We start from the raw sequence: 19,880 nt of genomic DNA, 5'->3' as shown, positions 1-19,880 counted from the left end.
GGCACAAATGTGAGTTTTATCAGATTGGAAGCAAATTTCTTTAACTGAAGAAAGTCCTTTCCCACCATCCAGTAAAGCCTCATTTCTGCTTCACAACGTTTAGACCTGAAGAGACCAGAAATACAAGAAGACCTGGGTCATGTGAGGTTACGTCAACTGAACTTGTGCTTTGTTCTGAAGGAGAAACAAAAACTAGACTGGCACTTTGGCAGTTGTAAGGTCTGCCTGGGTGCTCTTACTAAAGAAACAGTATACAGTCTGCTTAATTACACAGTGCAGAGAGTTCAGCTGTCTGAAGGAATTTTAAATGGAGCTGAGTTCCACAGCTGAATTAGGCTGGGACGTGCTCTCCACACTCAGGCAGGGGCGTCAGTTTGTTAGGAAAATGGAGTACTGTGGGATAATTTATGGGATGAGGAGTCTCAGGAACCCCTTTGGATGAAAAGACCTCTGTTCTAGGTTTGCCTTCCTTTGATTTCTTTCAGTATTATGAGTTGAATTACATTTGTAATCACTCATGGCTCTGTCTTTGGTGCTGAGTATGCTACCTAGACCCCCAGACCTGCAGAGGTTCATCCTCCGAGTCACCCCTCCCACTGCCCTCATTGTTTCCGATGAGGAAGCTGTACAAGGCTTGCTCATGTTCGGCCTCTGAAGGCAGCACAGGAATCCTGTGTGCCTGTGGGAATCGGGTGTCCTGTGGGAAGGCTTGATTAATCCATTAGTGTTTTCTTTTTTCAGTCATTAAACTGGTGTAAGTATTCAAAAGCTGAGTATTTTCCCGTTCTCCAATATGGTTGGACATTTTTTTTGGAGGAGGTAGTAGAAGTTCATTACCTGCTTTCTTCAAAACAGTGGCAGTGCTTTGCAGTTTTTAAAAATATAGACTTGTGTGTAGTTCTTGATTTTTCTTGCAGTTACGTGTCATCGTAAAGAAGTCCAGTATGGTATGTGGTGTCATTAGTACTGGGTGCCAAAAAACTTGTTAACTTTAGATCTACTCTGCGTATGGGAAGGAAGTTCCTTACTTTTCTTAGCTCCCAGTTTCTTTGTCTATCAGATGTCGATCACGGTTGGAATAGATGATCTCCGAGACTATTTCCACATAACTTTTAATGGTTCTCTGGTCTTTTCCCCTACCATTGAGAAATTTAATATTCAGCTAAGGGCATTAAAAGAGACTTATAGTGTGCCTGTAGTCATAAGATGTTTTACATAGCTTCTTAAATCTTCATAAAATTATTCATGTAAGAGTATAAGTGATGGAGTAATTTATTATTTTACAGTATGTGACACAAAGAATTATGAAAAAACAGCCAAAGGATGTTTTCCTTTTAAGTAGCACAGCTATGTATTGTGGGCAAAAAAATAAAAGTAAGAATGGTCATAGTCATGTAATTTTGAATTAAGCCACATTACATGAAAGTCAGTCAGGTTGACAAAGGAGATTTGACTTTAGTTGTGTCATCTTTTGATTTGATGATCTTTTGGTTGGTAGTTAAGGGATTTTCTTACTTTAATATTAGCTTGAGAAAAATATGATTTGGAAGTTCCTCACTGAAAAAAAAAGTGAGATTCCAAAGCCAAATGTAAATTATAAACCCTTTTGGGTTTTTCATGGCATTTTCTTTGGGATTAAGTTTTTCCTGGATATATCAATAGAAAGCATTTCCTTTCATAGCAGGATGTGTATGGTATGGTTTGCTTAAATTAGTTCCTTTAAATCAGGGTGCCTTATTTAAAAAAAAACTTAACAGTTTTGGACAGTGAGGTTTTGTTGTTCCTGGAAGGGACGAGGAGAATCTTTTTGCCAGAACTGGGGTCCCGAGGAGTGTGAGCTACACATCTGGACCTTCAAAGGAGTTAGGCAGGGCCCTCCGCATTTTATTCTCACTTTTTTCAGATTTGCATCTGGCTGTTACGCTGTTTCCCAGACTTCAGCAAAAACTCTGTTGCTTCTTGGCATGCCTGACAGTCTTCCTTTTTCATACTTTTATTTGGGTTATCTTTTTAACCTAGAGTCCTACTTCCTCCTCTCTCAGACTGATTTTTCTGCTCCTCCATGCCTTTTTTTTTGGCTGCATTGGGGCTTTGTTGCTGTGCACGGGCTTTCTCTAGTTGCGGCAAGTGGAGGCTACTCTTCGTTGTGGTGCACGGGCTTCTCATTGCAGTGGCCTCTCCTGTTGCAGAGCACGGGCTCTAGGCGTGTGGGCTTCAGTAGTTGTGGTGCAGGCTTCAGTAGTTGTGGCTTGCGGACTCTAGAGCGCAGGCTCAGTAGTTGTGGCGCACGGGCTTAGTTGCTCCACAGCATGTGGGATCTTCCCGGACCAGGGCTTGAACCCGTGTCCCCTGCATTGGCAGGCGGATTCTTAACCACTGCGCCACCAGGGAAGTCCCTGCTCCTCCATCCTTTAAAACCATTCTCAAGTACCAACTTCTCCACAAAAGACTTCCTTTCTACGTCCTGGCTAGATGTGATCTTTTCCAGAGGCACTTAACACTCTACTTTGTCTTATGATCACTAGGTACAAGCATCATTATCCCTCCATTGGCTCTACATACAATAAAATGAGAGCTAACATATATCTAACACTTCAGAGTTTACAGAGCAACATTTATGTATCTCACTTTATTCTCATAGCAACTTTGTGAAATAGATGGTTTTACTTTTTTAATATAGTTGATGAAGAGATGTTCCTAGTTATTAAATTATTTGTCTAAGATCACATAGGAAAGAGGTGATGTTGGTTTGCACTTTGACTCCTGACCTTTGCTATCTGGACTTTCTTTTTTTTCATTTTATTTCATTTTTCTTTTTCAATTTTTAAAAAGTATTTTATTGAAGTATAGTTGATTTACAATGTTGTGTTAGTTTCAGGTGTACAGTAAAGTGATTCAGTTATACATATACATATATCCACTCTTATTTAGATTCTTTTCCCATATAGGTCATTACTATCTGGTCTTTCATTGTCACCACTTGAGTCCTGAGTGTGTAAGCTGCTTCATGACTTATGTGAGGGTGTGTGCTGCAGCAATGCACCTTATATCTGTGGACTGTCAGTAAATACTTGTTGTATGTAATTAAATACCAAAAGCTAATACTTGTCTGCACTCAAGATAGATGTGAACTCAGTTAAGATAACATGTCTATCATTGACTGAATGCCTTACGTTTGCCAATCACTTTAGTAGTTAATTTACATACATGATTTCACCTACTCTTTATTTAGTATCTTTCTTTTTTAACATTTTATTGTGGAAAATTTCAAAGATGTACAAACATAGAGAATGGTAGAATGAACCTACTATCTATGCATAACCCATCTTCAAGAATTATCAACACTTTGCTATTTTTTCCACTTACCTTTCTCCTCCTCTTTTAAAAGAGCTTTTTATTTGGAAATAAGGTCAGACATATATAAAAATACCAAAACTAAAAAAATCCCCCAAATTATATACCTTTAACGAGGCTGATTTATTGTTAACATTTTATCCCATTTGTATTGTATTTGTATTCCTCCCCCCCATCTACACACACACACACACACACATTTTTTTTAAACCATTTTTGAGGATAAGTTATATACATCATGGCCCTTTACCCCTAAATACTTGAACGTGTATTTCCTAAAAGGGGATGTCTCTTTTTTTTTTAACTTTTGTTAAAAAAATTGAAGTATAGTTAATTTACAATGTTGTGTTAGTTTGAGATGTACAGCAGGGTGATTCTGTTATTCATATATATATATTCTTTTTAGAATATATTACAAGATAATTGAGTATAGTTCCCTGTGCTACACAGTAGGTCCTTGCTTACCTATTTATATATAGTGTGTATATGTTAATCCTAGACTCCTAATTTATCTCCCCCTCATCCCCTTTGGTAACTATAAGCTTGTTTTCTATGTCTGTGAGTCTCTTTCTGTTTTGTAAATAAGTTCATTTGTATCATTTTTTTAGATTCCACATATAAATGATATCATATGATATTTGTCTTTCTCTGTCTGACTTTACTTAGTATGATAATCTCTACATCCATCCATGTTGCTGGAAATGGTATTTTCATTCTTTTTTTAAAATTAATTAATTAATGTATTTTATTTTTTCTTTCTGGCTGCATTGGGTCTTCGTTGCTGCGCACGGTCTATCTCTAGTTGCAGCGAGCGGGGGCTACTCTTCATTGTGGTGCGCAGGCTTCTCATTGCGGTGGCTTCTCTTGTTGGGGAGCACAGGCTCTAGGAGCGCAGGCTTCAGTAGTTGTGGCACGCAGGCTCAGTAGCTGTGGCTTGCGGGCTCTAGAACGCAGGCTCAGTAGTTGTGGCACATGGGCTTAGTTGCTCTGCGGCATGTAAGATCTTCCTGGACAAGAGCTTGAACCCGTGTCCCCTGCATTGGCAGGCAGATTCCTAACCACTGCGCCACCAGGGAAGTCCTATTTCATTCTTTTTATGGCTGAGTAATATTCCATTGTCTGTGTATGTTTGTGTGTGTGTATGTATGTATATATTTATATGTGTATATGTGTGTGTGTGTGTATACACACACACACACACATATACACATATAAATATATACAGGAGTGGGATTGCAGGAGTGGGATTGCAGAATCATATGGTAGCTCTATTTTTAGTTTTCTAAGGAACCTCCATACTGTTCTCCATAGTGGCTGTAGCAATTTACATTCCCACCAGCATGTGCTTGTGCTTACACCTTGGAATTTCTAAGCCATTAGATATGAAGTGCGGCCTGGTCATACATATTTTCAGTAAGCATTCTAGATGGTTCTGAAAAAGCTGGTCCATTTCTGCACCACTCTGTGGTACGGGTCCCTTTCCTGTGCTTGCATCTGTTCTGCTGTGGGCCCATCATGGCAGATAGTTGAGCCAATTCTGTTAACTATTGGGGAATACATTGTTTTGAGGCAGCTCTAATGGGTTTAACTGACACTCTTCTTCAGTATTATCTTGCTTTCTCTTCTTATTGCTCTCTTGCTGATGAGGTCCAGTTTATCAGGATTTTTGTTTTTTTTTAATTTATTTTTTTATACAGCAGGTTCTTATTAGTTATCTATTTTATACATATTAATGTATACATGTCAATTCCAATCTCCCATTTCATCCCACCACCACCACCACCACCCCCGCCACTTTCCCCCGTTTGAGTCCATACTTTTGTTCTCTACATCTGTGTCTCTATTTCTGCCTTGCGAACCGGTGCATCTGTACCATTTTTCTAGATTCCACATATATGCGTTAATATACGTATTTGTTTTTCTCTTTCTGACTTACTACACTCTGTATGACAGACTCTAGGTCCATCCATGTCTCTACAAATGACCCAATTTCGTTCCTTTTTATGGCTGAGTAATATTCCATTGTATATATGTACCACATCTTCTTTATCCATTTGTCGGTCAATGGACATTTAGGTTGCTTCCATGACCTGGCTATTGTAAATAGTGCTGCAGTGAACATTGGGGTGCATGTATCTTTTTGAATTATAGTTTTCTCTGTGTATATGCCCAGTAGTGGGATTGCTGGGTCGTATGATAGTTTTATTTTTAGTTTTTTAAGGAACCTCCATACTGTTCTCCATAGTGGCTGTATCAATTTACATTGCCACCAACAGTGCAAGAGGGTTCCCTTTTCTCCATACCCTCTCCAGCATTTGTTGTTTGTAGATTTTCTGATGATGCCCGTTCTGACTGGTGTGAGGTGATATCTCACTCTAGTTTTGATTTGCATTTCTCTAATAATTAATGATGTTGAGCATCTTTTCATGTGCTTCTTGGCCATCTGTATGTCTTCTTTGGAGAAATGTCTGTTTAGGTCTTCTGCCCATTTTTTGATTGGGTTGTTTGTTTTTTTTGTATTGAGCTGCATGAGCTGTTTATATATTTTGGAGATTAATCCTTTGTCCATTGATTCATTTGCAAATATTTTCTCCCATTCTGAGGGTTGTCTTTTCATCTTGTTTATAGTTTCCTTTGCTTTGCAAAAGCTTTTAAGTTTCATTAGGTACCATTTGTTTATTTTTGTTTTTTTTTTCTGTTACTCTAAGAGGTGGGTCAAAAAAGATCTTGCTGTGAATTATGTCAAAGAGTGTTCTTCCTATGTTTTCCTCTAAGAGTTTTATAGTGTCCGGTCTTACATTTAGGTCTTTAATCCATTCTGAGTTTATTTTTGTGTATGGTGTTAGGGAGTGTTCTAATTTCATTCTTTTCCATGTAACTGTTCAGTTTTCCCAGCACCACTTATTGAAGAGGCTGTCTTTTCCCCATTGTATATCCTTGCCTCCTTTGTCATAGATTAGTTGACCATAGGTGCGTGGGTTTATCTCTGGGGTTTCTCTCCTGTTCCATTGATCTATATTTCTGTTTCTGTGCCAGTACCATGTTGTCTTGACTACTGTAGCTTTGTAGTATAGTTTGAAGTCAGGGAGTCTGAGTCCTCCAGCTCTGCTTTTTTCCCTCGAGATTGCTTTGGTTATCGGGGTCTTTTGTGTTTCCATACAAATTTTAATATTTTTTGTTCTATTTCTGTAAAAAATGTCATTGGTAATTTGATAGGGATTGCATTGAATCTGTTGATTGCTTTGGGTAGTATAGTCATTTTCACAATGTTGATTCTTCCAATCCAAGAACATGGTATATCTCTCCATCTGTTTGTGTCATCTTTGATTTCTTTCATCAGTGTCTTGTAGTTTACTGAGTACAGGTCTTTTACCTCCTTGGGTAGGTTTATTCCTAGGTATTTTATTCTTTTTGTTGCAGTGGTGAATAGGATTGTTTCCTTAATTTCTCTTTCTGATCTTTTGTTGTTAGTGTATAGGAATGCAAGAGACTTCTGTGCATTAATTTTGTATCCTGCAACTGTACCAAATTCTTTGATTAGCTCTAGTAGTTTTCTGGTGGTGTCTTTAGGTTTCTCTATGTATAGTATCATGTCATCCACAAACAGTGACAGCTTTACTTCTTCTTTTCCAATTTGTATTCCTTTTATTTCTTTTTCTTCTTTGATTGCCATGGCTAGGACTTCCAAAACTATGTTGAATAAGAGTGGTGAGAGTGGACATCCTTGTCTTGTTCCTGATCTTAGAGGAAATGCTTTCATTTTTTCACCATTGAGAATGATGTTGGCTGTGGGTTTGTCGTATATGGCCTTTATTAATGTGAGGTAGCTTCCCTCTATGCCCACTCTCTGGAGAGTTTTTATCATAAATAGGTGTTGAATATTGTCAAAAGCTTTTTCTGCATCTATTGAGATGATCATATGGTTTTTCTCCTTCAGTTTGTTAATATGGTGTATCACATTGATTGATTTGCATATATTGAAGAATCCTTGCATCCCTGGGATAAATCCCACTTGATCATGGTGTATGATCCTTTTAATGTGCTGTTGGATTCTGTTTGCTAGTATTTTGTTGAGGATTTTTGCATCTATATTCATCAGTGATATTGGTCTGTAATTTTCTTTTTTTGTATTATCTTTCTCTGGTTTTGGTATCAGGGTGATGGTGGCCTCATAGAATGAGTTTGAGAGTGTTCCTTCTTCTGCAGTTTTTTAGAGGAGTTTGAGAAGAGTCCGTGTTAGCTCTTCTCTAAATGTTTGATAGAACTCACCTGTGAAGCCATCTGGTCCTGGACTTTTGTTTGTTGGAAGATTTTTAATCACAGTGTCGGTTTCATTACTTGTGATTGGTCTGTTCATATTTTCTGTTTCTTCCTGGTTCAGTGTTGGAAGGTTATACCTTTCTAAGAATTTGTCCATTTCTTCCAGGTTGTCCATTTTATTGGCATAGAGTTGCTTGTAGTAGTCTCTTATGATGCTTTGTATTTCTGCAGTGTCCGTTGTAACTTCTCCTTTTTCATTTCTAATTTTATTGATTTGAGTACTCTCCCTCTTTTTCTTTTTATTATTATTTTTTAATTTATTTATTTTTGGCTGCATAGGGTCTTTGTTGCTATGTGCAGGCTTTCTCTAGTTGCGGCGAGCGGGGGCTTCTCTTCGTTGCGGTGCATGGGCTTCTTATTGCAGTGGCTTCTCTTGTTGCAGAGCACGGGCTCTAGGCGCCCGAGCTTCAGTAGTTGTGGCACGAAGGCTTCAGTAGTTTTGGCTCGCAGGCTCTAGAGCACAGGCTCAGTAGTTGTGGTGAATGGGCTTAGTTGCTCCGCGGCATGTGGGATCTTCCCGGACCGGGTCTCGAACCCGTGTCTCCTGCACTGGCAGGCGGATTCTTAACGACTGGGCTACCAGGGGAGTCCTCCCTCTTTTTCTTGATGCGTCTGGCTAAAGATTTATCAATTTTGTTTTATCTTCTCAAAGAACCAGCTTTTACTTTTATTGATGTTTGCTATTGTTTTCTTTGTTTCTATTTCATTTATTTCTGCTCTGATCTTTATGATTTCTTTCCTTCTACTAACTTGGGGTTTTGTTTGTTCTTGTTTCTCTAGTTCCTTTAGATGTAAGGTTAGATTGTTTATTTGAGATGTTTCTTGTTTCTTGACATAGGATTGTATTGCTATAAACTTCCCTCTTAGAACTGCTTTTGCTGCATCCCATAGGTTTTGGATTGCTGTGTTTTCGTTGTCATTTGTTTCTAGGTATTTTTGATTTCCTCTTTGATTTCTTCAGTGATCTCTTGTTTATTTAGTAACGTATTGTTTAGCCTCCATGTGTTTTTGTTTTTTACATTTTTTTCCCCCGTAATTGATTTCTAATCTCATAGCGTTGTGGTCAGAAAAGATGCTTGATATTATTTCAGTTTTCTTTAATTTACCGAGGCTTGATTAGTGACCCAAGATATGATCTATCCTGGAGAATGTGCTGTGTGCACTTGAGAAGAAAGTATAATCTGCTGTTTTCGGATGGAATGTCCTATAAATATCAGTTAAATCTATCTGGTCTATTGTGTCATTTAAAGCTTGTGTTTCCTCAGTAATTTTCTGTCTGGATGATCTGTCCATTGATATAAATGAGGTGTTAAAGTCCCCCACTATATTGTGTTACTCTCGATTTCCTCTTTTATAGCTGTTAGCATTTGCCTTATGTAGACTTGGTGGCTCGAACAGCAGACATTTATCTCTCCCGGTTTTAGAGGCTGGGAAGTCTAAGATCAAAGTGCTGGCAGATTTGGTTCTTAGTGAGGGCTGTCTTCTTGGCTTGCCGATGGTTGCACAGTATCTTTACATGGTGTCTCTTCTTCCTCATATAAGGGCACAAATAACATCACGGGTGCTCCGCCATCATGACTGCATCTAAACCTAATGACTTTACAGAAGGCCCTACCTCCTATTTCCACCACATTGGGGTTAGGGCTTAATATATGAATTTGGGGTTGGGGGACACAAACATTCAGTCAGTAATAGGTATTAAGTAGGTCATGCTGGAATTCCCCTCACTGAAATTCTCAGTTTGGGAGGCCATTGGTCTCTTTTTTATGTCAACAGCTAAGGCACCTTTTAGCCCCAGTCATTCTTTATTTTAAACCACAACCTGTTTAGTGGTGGAGGTGAGGGTTTTGCCCAAAGTAGATCACTCACAGCCCATTCCAACCTCACTAATATGTTTTTTAAAAAATAAATAAAGAAGGAAAAGGCATTCCAGAATGCATAAGGATTCCCCCCCCCACCAAATAATCCTGTGATTGAAACAAGTTATTTTCTATTCTGATTTTGGAGGCCACTCCTTATATTGTCCTTTGGGAGGGACTAGCTTTAGATTTTGATAATTTGGTATTATGGAAGAGGCATAAGTATCAGACTCTGGCTGTTGGTATTAGACCTAGAATTGAAAGCCAGTCCTGCCATTTACTAACTAGATGTTCTTTGGCTATTTAACCTCTTAGTGACTCAAATTCTTCAAGGCAAAATGAGGATAATACCTTCCTTTATAGGGCTACTGAGGGCATGAAATGAGCAAAAGTGTAAGAAAGAGCCTCGTACCCAGTAGGTGCACAATAAATGGTCACTGTTAGTCACAAATATTACATAGTTGTATTTGAAAGATGACTTTTGTTTAAAAAAAATAGAAAAAAGACAGTGACCTTATAATGATTTACAAGTTTACTCAGATTTTTAATGTAAATAAATTATGAAAATATCTGATATTTGGTATACACATTTATAATAGAGACTTCAGATAGTCACTAGAAGAGTTATATTGAAAATTTATGTTGTGAGAAGGAAAAACAAAGTTATAACATTTATTGTTTTCCTTTTGATTCTATCCTTACTCCTTTGACCCTGTCTTTTAATATATTTTAAAGCTTCTAAATTGCCTCTAATACCTAAAAAAAAGGGTGAAGCAAAGGAAGCATTGACCTTGAAATTTCTTGTGTGTTTTTTCATTATAAGACAAAGTTGTAATGTGATTATAACTGAGTATTTAATGTTTTAAAGAGCCAAACCTAATTGAATGTGTTCTGCCAAACTGGGCTTTCCATCACAAGTACTGAGGTTTTACATGATAATTTTTGATATATGGCTTTTCCATTTGAATGAGCCATCAAAAATGTTTTTGTTTTTCCTTTGCTTGCGGTGGTGGGTGTCCCAGCCAAATTATAAAGCCAAAGTAGTGATTATTTGTTTAGGTAAAGGCTATAATAGAGAAATTAATAAAGTAGAATTTGAAGATTAAAACTCATTTCTCCCAATTGGTGTTATTGAGAAAGTTATTGAATTTATTATGATAGGTATGGTATGCAGTAGTTGTAATTTTTTTTACGTGACGGTTGTTTTTCTCTTCAGTTTTGGCTTCTTCTGGGCTGACTCATTGAGAGAAAGAAAAACTACAGTAAGCGAAAAAGTATGTGGCACTCAGAAACAGGCATAGTTGTGAAAGCATTTCTAATTAAAGCACTTTGAATTTTCAAAAAAAGAAAGTGCTTTATAAACAGTAATTACATTCTTAATTCATTTTTATTTGGAATGATCTGATAGATTTTTATATACCAGGTGAAAGAATGACTTTTTTCTCCCCTTCTTTATTTTCAGGACTGAACTCATTTTGTGACTTTTAAAATATAGTTAATTTCAGTTTACTGTTTACTTGTAATGGTTCTTTGCAGGCATACAGTGAGCATTTATTTACTTTATTTTTGGCTGCATTGGGTCTTCGTTGTTGCGCATGGGCTTTCTCTAGTTGCGTAGAGCGGGGGCTACACTTTGTTGCGGTGCACGGGCTTCTCATTGCTGTGGCTTCTCTTGTTGCGGAGCACAGGCTCTAGGGGCACGGGCTTCAGTAGTTGTGTCTCGCGGGCTCTAGAGCGCAGGCTCAGTAGTTGTGGCCTATGGGCTTAGTTGCTCCATGGCATGTGGGATCATCCGAGACCAGGGCTTGAACCCTTGCCCCTTGCATTGGCAGGCAGATTCTTAACCACTGTGCCACCAGGGAAGCCCCAGAGTGAGCGTTTAGATTAGTATCTATAATACAAACTGACCATATTTAGTTGTAGGGTCATAATATAAGTTATTTTACTTTTAATTGCTCTCTGAAACAAGCATTATTTCAGATTTTAGACTTTTAAAAAATGTTTATTAAAAGATATTCGTTGGAAGTGTCAAAATATAGTATTGACTTGTTATCTTTTATCCTTGTAATTTGCTGACAACCGCTCCTAAACCAGTTTCCAGAAATGGTTTTGAAAGTCAGTATGCCATCCCTCTAGTCTCATTTTCTTCTTAACAGATTTGAGGGGAAGACTGAAGCTTTTTTTATGCCACAAATAGCTGGGGAATGAATTCATTCATATTCACCAGGAAGAAAATAGATTAATGCAATCAATTTCAGATGAAATCCTAGGAATAACTTTCTAAGACTGCTATAAATGTTGTTTATTTGCCATCGACGATTTAATCAGTTTTTGAGACTCCACTAATGTAACTTATTTTATTGTGGAATTTAAAATATTAAAGATATTTTAAACATAAGAATATTAAAATCATGGAATTCTAATTTTGGGGACTGAATCTTATTTGAAAAATGAAGCAATTAAAGTGGATTTGCTTTAAAACTGTTAAATTCTATCGCAGTCAATAAGTATAACTTTTATTAAGCAGCTGCTTTAAAATTTACATTAATTTCAGTATGGATGTTTGGAGTAAATATAAAGATTAGATTTATTCAAGATTACTTGCTGACAGAATTTGTGAATGCTAGTAAAAACCCTCATAAGTTATAGTTGGTATAGTTTTGAGACCACCTTTCACATGAATAAATAATAATTTAAAGTCTAGTGTTAGGAGTTATTCAAAGACTTCCCTCTTAGGGGCTTCCCTGGTGGCGCAGTGGTTAAGAATCTGCCTGCCCATGCAGGGGACACGGGTTCAAGCCCTGGTCCAGGAAGATCCCACAGGCCGCGGAGCAGCTAAGCCCGTGCGCCACAACTACTGAGCCTGCGCTCTAGAGCCCGCGAGCCACAACTACTGAGCCCATGCACCACAACTATTGAAACCCATGCTCCTAGAGCCCGTGCTCCACAGCAAGGGAAGCCACCGCAGTGAGAAGCCCATGTACCACAATGAAGAGTCGCCCCCGCTCGCCACAACTAGAGAAAGCCCGTGCAGAGCAACGAAGACCCAATGCAGCAATAAATAAATAAATTAAAAAAAACAAAACAAAACTGAAAAACAAAGACTTCCCTTTTAAAATGTTTCTGCAACTTACTTTGAAATGCATTAATAAAATAAGCTACATTGATGGGGAATATAGGGATGCATAGACGGATAGGGATGTTATCTCAAATACAGCAAAACGTTAATGTGAAATCTAGGTGGTGAGTATATGGGTATTCACTGTATAATTCTGTCAACTTTTCTGGATGTTTGACAATTTTCATAATAAAATGTTAGGGGAAAACCAGAATCACTATGAGCATGAATTAGTGTTGTAAATTTCAGTTTGTCCATTAAAACGCTGTCTCTTAACTTCTAACCCTTCCAGAGTTGCTAGGTAAGATTCTGAAGAACGTGTGGGTCTGGCCAGACCTGGACTCGAACCTTTAGTGCAAGCTGGTTAGCTCTGTAACCTTGTGAAAGTTTTGTATCCTCCTCTCCAAGCCTTTTCCCATCTGTAAAAATGGAATGATGATTCCTTGCAGGATTATGATAAATGTCTCTTTATTTTTCTCTTGTACTTTGCCAGACTGTGGTCCTTGAAGGCCCATTGAATCCAACTGGATGGAGCGGTGGAGAGAGAGAGGGAGTTCCCATTCATTGTGCTGCCCAGCAGCCTCCAGGGTCAATTCTGCAAGGCCGTAGGGGTCCCATACTTTACAGAGGCTCGGCAAAGGAAAGGGAGGGGGAGAGCAGCAGCTAGCCATCCTGACCACATCATGGATTGGAAGAGAATATAGCTTTTGGCATCAGATAGGTCTGAGCTGGAAACCAGGCTCTGGCTTCTGTTAGTTTTGTTACTTTAAGTTACTTCACTGAATCCTAATTTTCTCATTTTAAAAGTGGAACTTAGAATATCTTTACCTGTGGGCTTTTGTTACATTTAAATAACATACAACAAGTAGTGAATAAATGTCTAGAACATGGTAAATACTGAAAACAAGTACTAGCTACCCTTGCCTGCCTCATCTTTCCCCCCCCTCACCTGTATCACTTTCTCTAGTTTTCCAAACACCTTACATATTTTTATCTTACATGTTTCATCTTCCCTTAGCCTTTGTGCTTAAAAAATTAAGGCAATCTCCCCCTCTGTTCTAGATTACGAAAAGGGAAGATAAACAGGTTGACCAGGAGCCTCCTTAGCGTCCTTAACCATAACTTCATCAAATTGGAAGCCTTGCTTAGCTGTCAGTACCATTTTTCAGGCCAATTGAGTGGTGCAAAAGCAAGCCAAGTTCAGCTAATTTTGCAATTAAAAATGTCACAAGTTACTGAATCATATATTTTCATAGTCTGACATGTATTATATTTTCTGTGGCTCCTGATGCTGTGGATTGAGGGTAAATGTTGAAAAGTTTTAAACTTGTCTTTTCACAACTCATTCTAATAATACTTCCTATGCCTCTTTGTAGTTAGTCAGTTCTCAACCCCCAGTTTGTTTATTTTAGAAAGTGTACACAGATTAACAGACATTAGCTTTAAGAGAGGAGGTTTTTTCATTCGTAATTATTCCAAAGTATAAAGCGTTCCAGGAATATTTCTAAAAGTACAAAATAGTTTTGCCTGCTTACACATCTCTGTTGCTCAACAGGTAATGCTGTGTGAGTAAAATAGCAATTTGTGGCTTTACCTGTTTGTTTGTTTTTAAAGATCATTTCTAGACTGCCCCGGTTTGCTTTCAGCTTCCTGTTCTTGTTTGCCACCCCCCCAACCCTCAGTACTGTTCTTCCCTGTCTTCTTTGCTCTTAGCTTTCCAGCCACTGCATTTCCTGGCCTTAGTTTGCTGTTTGTGGCCCTGATGTAAACAGCTGCTTCCATCTTGGAGTTGCCAGTGCTAGGAGCAGTGACGGCTACAGGGGAAACCACGTGGTCCTGAGCTTGGGAACCTTGGAGCAAGGGTCTGAGGTGATCGGCGTAGGCTTGAGCAGAGTCAGCTTTAGAGTCGAGAATTAGAAATACTGTAGAGTGTAGAGAGGGGTGGGATCTGTGCTGGGCGGCCCCAGTTCTTGAACTGATCTAGGACTCTCCGTTACCTAACTACTACCCCTCGCTAGACTGTGAGGAAAGTCTTATGAGCAGGAATTACTTGTTGTTCAAACCTATATCCTCGGCACATTAGCAGAGGGCCTGGGTTGTGGGAGATACTAATTACTTGTTGAATGGGTGAATGTCATGTAGCCTCTGAAAATTATATGACTGGTCTGTAAAACCTGGATGACTGAGGGCTAGAAAAGTACCATTGTTAAGAGGTAATTGTTCTGCTAAAGATTTTTGAAATTTTTCCATTTTTAGCCGTGCTTCTAACTCCTGCCCCCAATCCATATACCTTCTCTAATTCTAGACCCTTGCTGAAGATCCACTGTGTAGATGGACCCTCTTCTTTCATTATAGCTCCTGCTATGAGAATTTCTGTCTGTGTCTTCTTCCATTGTGTTCACTGTTAACTTTCTACCAGAAATTTGTTAAAATCTTTCAGCTACTTATGGCTCTATTCCCTTTATGGTTGTGGATTTATACTTTTAATTACTCCTTTACATTTCATTTTTTAAAAAATTAATAGACTTTATTTATTTATATTTTAGAGTGGTTTTAGTTTACAGAAAACTGAGCAGAAAATACAGTTTCCACTACCTCCCTTTCCTCCCTCCCCAGTGTCATACATTTTTTTGTTAAAAAAATACAAATATGATATTTTTAGCAAATTAGGTTATTGTTGTCTTAACACGTTCATTGTATTTTTTTTTAAGGTTCATTCATAACATGTATCAGTACCTCATTCCTTTTTATGGCTGAATAATATTCCATTGTATGGATGTACCATGAAATTTACAACTATTTGAGTGATGTCAATTAAGTCAAATAGCTTTAAAGTATTTTTTTAATATTTATTTTTATTTATTTATTTGGCTGCGTCAGGTCTTAGTTGCAGCACGCGGGATCTTTGTTGTGGCATGCGGGGTCTTTTGCAGCACGTGGGCTCTTTGTTGCAGCATGCTGGCTCTCTAGTTGTGGCATGCAGGCTCTAGAGCGTGTGGCTTAGTTGCCCTGTGGCATGTGGGATCTTAATTCCCTGACCAGACATCGAACCTGTGTCCCCTACATTGGAAGGCGGATTCTTAACCACTCGACCACCAGGGACGTCCCACTTTCATTGTATTTTTAAAAGAAAATACTTGATTCAAGTGTTTTCTCCCATAGACTGGTTTTCTTCAATAACAATCAAAGCATTGACATGTAGGGTTCCAATTGCATGATTACTACTGAGTGATGTTTTGAGATTATCAGTGATTATATGGACATTTTGGTACAACAAAATGATATGATATATCCGTTTGTTTTTAAATTTTATTTTCATGTTTAAAGTCCTGGCAGAATTAGATAAAATTGGGCTGATTATTTGAAATGTGTTTATTTTGAGAAATTTTTTAAAATAACCTTTGGATTTTTCACAGTCAGTGTGGCGACAGCTTAATTTAAGTAATCAGACCATAAATGTTGATAGTTTTTCCATAATGGACAGTGATTGGTGGAAAGTGGGGTAATTCTCTGCAAAGAACATCACATTTTCTTATAGTAAAGAAAATTTAGTATTTAAGAAATCTATTACATTTTCTTACTACAGATGTTGGTATACCTTTTTCCCCCCACACCTGGTGGGCAGTCAAATATAATTCTGTTAGATAAAAATACCCTTCAATTGTTTTTTTCATGGGAGTGTAAATTTATGGAGCCTAAAACTGTATGTCAAATGACTAAAAAAATAAGCAATGTTAATAAACATTATTACAACACATAAAAGGAGTTAGCCAAGCAGAAGAAGAGACTAGTAAGTTGCTTTGGGATGCTTGGGATACTTTCCAGAGATGTACAAAGGATAGGATACGAATATCTTAATTCACCCTGCTGGTCCTGTGTGGAGCTAGGTGCTGCTTATTAGACTGGAGATGTAGTTTTACCCTTATTTTGCATGAAGTGAAAGTGAATTAAATTTGTTTCAAAATCAGACATATATGAAAGTAGGTACAATTGCAGCCAGTAACTTTCAGAGGTATAACACTGGAGATGAATGTTATATTTTAAATTATGAAAGAAGGTGTTGGTACAGCAGTGGGAACTCTGACAACTCTGCTAAGAGTGTAATTAGGTAGAGCTACATTGGAAAATGTTTGGCCGTTATTTAGTGACACTGAATATGAACATACCCTGTACCCCAGCAGCTCCATTCTTAGGTATACATCCTAAAGGAACCCGCATACGTAAGTGCAAGAAAACATGAAAAAAGGTTCGTAGCAACATTGTTTATAATCGTCTCCAACTGGCAACACGTCAGATGACCATCAAGAGTGGAATGGATGAAGAGTATTATGTTCATTATATGCAGCTGAAGGGACTGCAGCTCCCCACATAAACTGATGACTCTTAGAACACCACGTGGCATGAAAGAAGCAAGTTAAAAGAAAACATATACAGTATGAAAGTACAAAAGTAGGCAAAACTACACCAAAAAAGCCAGGCAAAACTAAACTACATTGTTTAGAGTTTGGTCTGTAGGTGGTTGAAACTATAAAGAAAAGCAAGGAAATGATTATCATAAACTTGTATAATAATATTTGATAAGGAGTAAACTACCTATCCTCCTCGATTTACCATGGATGATAGCAGTGTGTAAGAGTTTTATTCTTCAGATGCCTTTGGTTTGCAGTCTTATATTAATTTCTTACTTGCTCTTGTTCATTACTTTTATTTTTTGTCCTTCCTGCCTTATAATCATATTATCCTTTCAACATATTAATCACTTGAAATGCCTACACAGAACACTTCCTCCTCTTGTATATTCAATATAGTGGATCTCTGGTTCTTTGAAATGTTTTGATATAATTTGCAGACTTAGATTCTCTTATGTCTTGGTGTTGCATGCATCCATGGCGGTTCTCCTGCTGCACCCTGAACCATTTCTGTTGTCCCCCTGATACCTGGACACTGAAGGTCCATGCCCTTCAGATGGGTTTTGTTTCAACCCTCTCCTGTGCATACATGGGTTCAAGTTACACCAATATGTACTTTATTCTTCAGGGAGATTTCTGTTTGCGGGTGTTTCTTAACATGTTTCCCCATTTTGTCATCCTAAGGAGCCTTTTTATTTTTAGTTTTTTTGTAATTTAAAAAAAGAAATTTATTTATTTATTTGGCTGTGCTGGGTCTTAGTTGTAGCGTGTGGGATCGATAGTCATGGCGTGCGGGATCTTTAGTTGCGGCACGTGGGCTCTTTTAGTTGGGGCATGTGGGAGTGAACCCGGGCCCCCTGCATTGGGAGCACGGAGTCTTAACCACTGGACCACCAGGGAAGTCCCAGGAGCCTTTTTAGACTGTTTTTTTCTTAATTGCCACTGCCACTCCCAAAGGAAAATTAAAACTACAAATATACTGTAAAGCTGTTTATGTACTATATATATCTGTGCTTCATACATTAAAAAGAGGGTTTTTATTTTTTGCTCTCTTCCGAGTCAAGTTTTCAAAGTTTGTCCCCTTGAGATGATATTGCCAACTTTGCAATGCATAATGTAAGCAAAAGTCTGCAGCCCTCCACTTAGGCTGAGCCAAATTCCTCCCTATGCTTTTTACTGCTGGAATACATTTTCTCTTCTTTCATGTTCTATCTGGCTGGGCCATAACTCTCGTAGATATTTAAATGATACACAATTTGATGTGCATTTCCCTCATGCCCTTGTCGTGCTCTGCACTCACAACACTTAACTGATGCTAATGGCAATATAGTTTTAAGAATCCTGTCTTGTTTGTGTAACATTATGTTGTATTTTCCATGCCATTAATATTTCTTCATAAATACAATTTTAATCATGTATCATATAGATTCACCTTAATCAATTAAAATGATTAGTCATTTTGGTGGTTTCCACTGTTTTGTTATTCCAGATAACACCCTAGTGAGCATCTTTATACAATATGTTGCAAGAGAACCTGCTGGCTCCACCACAGTAGGAGCCTTACTACCTGAGCAGGAAGCCATTGGAATCCTGATTGAATCTGCTAGAGATCCCCCCAGCAGCTGAAGGAAAAATGGCTTCTCTGTTCTCACGCCCCACCCTACCCCCAACCCAGTGTCTCCGATTCTCTGCCCTAATCTGAAGCCAGCAGGCAAAGAAGTTTGGAAAATATAGTTTGCAGGTTTCTAGCCCCCTGCACTACAGATCATAGATGGGAGGGGTGTGGAAATGTCTAGTACTGTGACCTTATTTTACAGAGGTTATGTAATTTTTGTAAAGTCACACAGCTAGTAGAAATCATGTGTGGCTATCTTTCTCCATACTGTATGCTGTATGTATGTAAGATACATATGAGTGTGAGTGTGTGTTTATAAAGTCTTAAATATTATCACACGGGGCACTAGAAGTTACAAAAATTTTAAAAACTAAGATTAGCTATAATTCTACCACTGTAACAAATCAACTGTTTCCATTTTTTCATTCTTTTTCCAGTGCTTGTCCCTATGTATAGGTATATACTTACAGCAAATTAAATAGTAAAGTAGGGAGCATTTAAAATGTGCAAATAATAATCAAGTTTTATCTTGTTACTAGGGTTATGAAAATAAAATAGTATATTACTATGTATTTGAAAAGTTAGAGCCCTAATCCAGAAAGGTGCGGTTGAAATCTAAGCTGTTACTTTTGTTAATTTCAGTTCCTGACTTGGTCAAATCAGGAGAGCAGGCAAATTTTTGCTGTAAAGCAGCTAAAATTACTTACCTCCTTCTTTTGGCTGTATGGTTAATAGCACATGTTTTGAAGTATCCTGTTGCTAGTATTCAAAGGGAAGACATCATGGTAAGACTACCAATACTTCTGCCAGTTCTCATGTTGTTCATAAAGCTCACTGGTTTATCTGGGCACAGTTGTTTCCCTGAGCAAAGGTAAAGACAGGGCTCTAAAGACAGGAGACCTAAGGCCAAGTTCCATCATCTCAAGTAGAAGGGATATATTTTGGAGACATTGCAAAGGATTTATTCATATGTGTCATGATGATGACTGCTAGTTTGTCTCCTCCCCCATTTTAGCTGACTACATGGATGCCAAGAATAGGTTATATTTCTCAGTCCTCTTTTCAACCATATATGATCTATATTTTGGCCAAGGGAATGTAAGCAGAAGTGGTATGGGCAAACTTGCAGGTAGAGTTCTCAAAGGAAGTACATGTCCTCGTCTCTGTCAGCTGACTTGAATGAAAATGTGATGGCTGGAGCTGGA

At 38.1% G+C, this 19,880-nt stretch overlaps 1 protein-coding gene across 2 annotated transcripts in view; it reads left to right on the top strand.

The window, feature by feature from the left end:
* DYM (dymeclin) overlaps positions 1–19,880 on the top strand; it is a 385,794-nt gene that overhangs the window by 108,101 nt on the left and 257,813 nt on the right. The gene's annotated exons all lie outside the window — the stretch shown is intronic.

This window comes from Balaenoptera ricei, chromosome 14, assembly GCF_028023285.1.
Source record: "Balaenoptera ricei isolate mBalRic1 chromosome 14, mBalRic1.hap2, whole genome shotgun sequence".
Lineage (NCBI taxonomy): Eukaryota > Metazoa > Chordata > Mammalia > Artiodactyla > Balaenopteridae > Balaenoptera > Balaenoptera ricei.
This window is presented reverse-complemented; position numbering and strand designations above follow the sequence as displayed.